The 3709-nt window shown below is 32.3% G+C and overlaps 1 protein-coding gene across 1 annotated transcript in view; it reads right to left on the bottom strand.

The window, feature by feature from the left end:
• The window catches only part of LOC106881660 (nuclear pore complex protein Nup205), a 331146-nt gene that overhangs the window by 67508 nt on the left and 259929 nt on the right, over nucleotides 1–3709 (bottom strand). The gene's annotated exons all lie outside the window — the stretch shown is intronic.

Below are 3709 nucleotides of genomic sequence, written 5' to 3'. Positions count from 1 at the left end.
AGAGAGAGAGAGAGAGAGTAAGAGAAGAAACAAATGTAATTTTTTAAATAGTGAAGTATATTTTTTAAAGAATAAATGTGATAGATTGTTAAGCAATCACTGTTATAATGCCTACTGCCTTTATTTTCAAACAGAAAATGAAACAATTTAAAAACAATAGCGAAATCTTTTTTAATTTTTTCATTAATCCCATCCACCATCACCACCACCACCACTATAAATTCTGTTTTTCTTTTTCAAGTTTTGTTTAATCATAGTTTTAAAATACAGACAGTCTGAATCTGCAATTTATTTCTGTTTATAGTTTCAAAATAATTTTCAGACAAAAAGATGTGTGACAAGGGAGATTTAGCTGTGTTTTTCTAGCACATCCCATGACCACTTGCCGCCTTCCTCATTTCTTCACCACTCTGACATGTATTGATGCTTTTCAATGTTTTTCTCACCATCAATACATTTTATGGAATGATGATGTAATGGTCTTTCGCACTTAAACCGGCCACATCTGGCCCAATAATTCTACCTGTTTTATGTTCAAACTGGTCAGATCTGGCCTCTCTCATCTACGCTATACTGTCATTCTAAAAATGAACAATCACATCATCAAAATCTCAAAGTAACAAGATAATGCTTGATTAATTCAAAACAATCTGAATTAATAATAAGTTTTACACTTGACAGAATAATCTGAACACTAAAGCAAAAAACAAAAAAATTTGTTATTTAAATTTCTAACCCCCATCCTACACCAAGTAAGTTCATTTGTGTGCATGTGTGTGTGTGTAGGAAAAAAACATATTTACTAACAGAAAGGTATGCTATTTAAATAAATTATCTTCAACATACTTTTTTAAAATCATGCTGTCGCCATAATGAAATTCCTTACACACATGCATATATACACACTGACAAACATACACATATTCAACATGAGCAATATGCTTTAGAGTGAGAAAGTTTAGAATGGGAAAATGAATGAGATAGACAAATATATAGAGAGAGATCTTTTCTGTTGCAGATACAGATATTGAAATTTTTAAATTAAGAGAAAATTTTCAAATTATGCATATTGATGTACATTTTCACACTAAATCCGAGTTAGTTGTTCATTTATTCCTGAAACATTTTAGAAAAATGCTTTAAGTTTGATCATTTTCACCCAATCAGAAAACAGGATTTGTACATGATAGCTGTCATAAAATGAAAGTAAACATTAGAAAATGTAGTTTTAAACAAAATGGAAGTAATGTGTGAGAGTAGAGAGAGGGAGGGAGTGTGTGACAAAGAGTATGGCAAATACATAGAAAGAGATAGATTGATGGTGACAAAAAGAGAGTGTAAGATTTGTAGATCTAAAAGTTGAGTTATTTCTCATAGCAAATTTATTATTATTTATGGACAACACTGTTTTCGGGATGCAGATTCCAAAAATCAAATTTGTTTTTCTCAAGGATGCACCATTTCAGAGTCTTTCGAGGCTAAAGACGCCTACATAACCACATACACTTGCATATATCATCATCATCATCATCATCATTTAATATGTTTTCCATGCTGGCGAGACTCTAATTGTCTGTTGTGGCATAGTTCCTATGGCTGGATGCCCTTCCTAATGCCAACCACTTAACAGTGTGCTGGGTGCTTTTTATGTGTCACCAGCACAAGTGCATTCATGCAGCAATGGCATGAGTGCTTTTATCTTTTATTAAATAAGCTGTAGGCCAAAGTTCATGTTGTGAACATGCAAGCATTTTTCATACAGCAATTCAAGAAAGTGTTGCTAAAAAGCTTGTACATGTTCACAATACCAAAAAAGGTGTGTTATTGCCTCAACTTCACATTGACAAAAAGTGCACAAGTTGCTTTCAGCTGATTTGATCTTAGATAGGAGAGAATTAGTGGTTAAAATACTATGTATAATTCTGAACTGAAACTAACGCAATTTAGTATCCGTTGTTGTCTTTATAGGTTGTACAAATATTTTTTCCCATTCTAGTTCAGCAAGCATATACTCTTCTTATTTATGTTTGGATTTTAAACAAACATAGATGTGCTTAAAACATAATAGTAACGCTTGGCTCCTTTCTTAACAGACATAAGCTTTAAAATAGCTATATTATCATCTAGTTGTTGAAAATAAGTAGGTTTGCTTATCTTTAACCTTGCTTGGCAGTTTTTAATAGCCATGATAACACCATTATAATGACGAAAATTGATATCAAGTTCAAAAGTACTCTGGAATTCTTCAACAGTACAATGTGATCCAGCTAAGTCAGTGTATGCCAAACTTTTTTTACCTTACAACACACTGGGTGAGAAGGATTTATTTTCTGGCACACCAAATAAAAATCCCAACAAAACTGAATATGCTTTATTAGTATGAATAAAAATAAATTCTTATTATAGTAACAATAAAATAACATTGTTTTATGAACATATATATATAGGCAATATAATGCAATAATAATGCTTTTAGTGAGAAGGATGCAATTGATTTTGAGAAAGAATTTTGTCAAGATGCGGTTCTAAATTAGATAAACCAATATGTAGCTCCTCATCTACCATCTGTAATTGTTCTCATTTTTTTGACTTCATTTCCATAAGCACAGAGATACCTAATTTGCAAAGGTATGATAATCCAAAAGGCAACAGAAATTTAACAGCTGTAGTAGCTAATCGAGGATACTGGCTCGAAAGCAAAATCCAAAATTCTGACAATTCTAGCACAGAAAATGAGGTTTTTGCACAGGATCGTTTTTCAAGTCTATTAAATTTTCTTCTTCTGTTAATGGCAGGTGTGTACGGTCATATCTTGTGAAAGGATTGATGACCCACTCATGTGATGGAAAATACTTAGAAAATGATACATACAGATTTTCTATTGTCTTCTGCACTTCAGACAAAATTTGTCTGGGAAGCAATCAAACTGTGATTTCCTTATCTACAGTTCTAACTTGGTGAAAAATTTCAATTTGCCTGTAATTGTAATAATATTTTTGTCCGCTCTGTGCAGACTCAATTTAAAACGTTCATCTTCTCAAAAAGATCACTGAAAAATGCTACTTCCAGCCACCAATTATCATCGTTAAGAAATTCAAATCCAGAATTTTCAGCATTGAAGAAACATTTCAGTTCACAAAGAGATAAATCGAGAGAGCACCTTTCCATTGCACTTCTGTATGAAGCAGTAAACACTTAAAATCAGAATCCATAGTTTCCCACAGTGATGCAAAAAGTCTGCATCATAGGGAATTCGATTTTATGTAATTCACCACCTTAACAACATTGTCCATCATCTTTAGGAGACCATCAGGTAGAGATTTTGACACCAAAACTTCACAGTGAATGTACAATTTTAACTTGTGAATTTTTTTGTAATACATGAGCCACAAAGCCTTTCTTTTTTTTTTTTTGATGGAGTGCCATCAGTGCAAACACTAATACAAGTTTGCCACTGCATCCCTCTCAATATGACATTTTGGTTTACCAGGTTAAAGACATCTTCTCCTGTCGTTCTTTCCTTCAATTCACAACAAAAGAAAAACTGACTTATGATTTTATCACCTCTGATTATTCGCAGAAATGATCATCAATTTCTAATTATCTATTTATTTATTTATTCTGTACACACTGTGTGTGAACAGATGCTCAGTATTTAACACATATGTGTACATATAATTGTACATGAAGATATATCACTATATTCACT

Source organism: Octopus bimaculoides, chromosome 15 (assembly GCF_001194135.2).
Source record: "Octopus bimaculoides isolate UCB-OBI-ISO-001 chromosome 15, ASM119413v2, whole genome shotgun sequence".
Taxonomy (NCBI): domain Eukaryota; kingdom Metazoa; phylum Mollusca; class Cephalopoda; order Octopoda; family Octopodidae; genus Octopus; species Octopus bimaculoides.
Note: the sequence above shows the minus strand (reverse complement) of the source record. Positions and strands in the feature narration are given on the sequence as shown.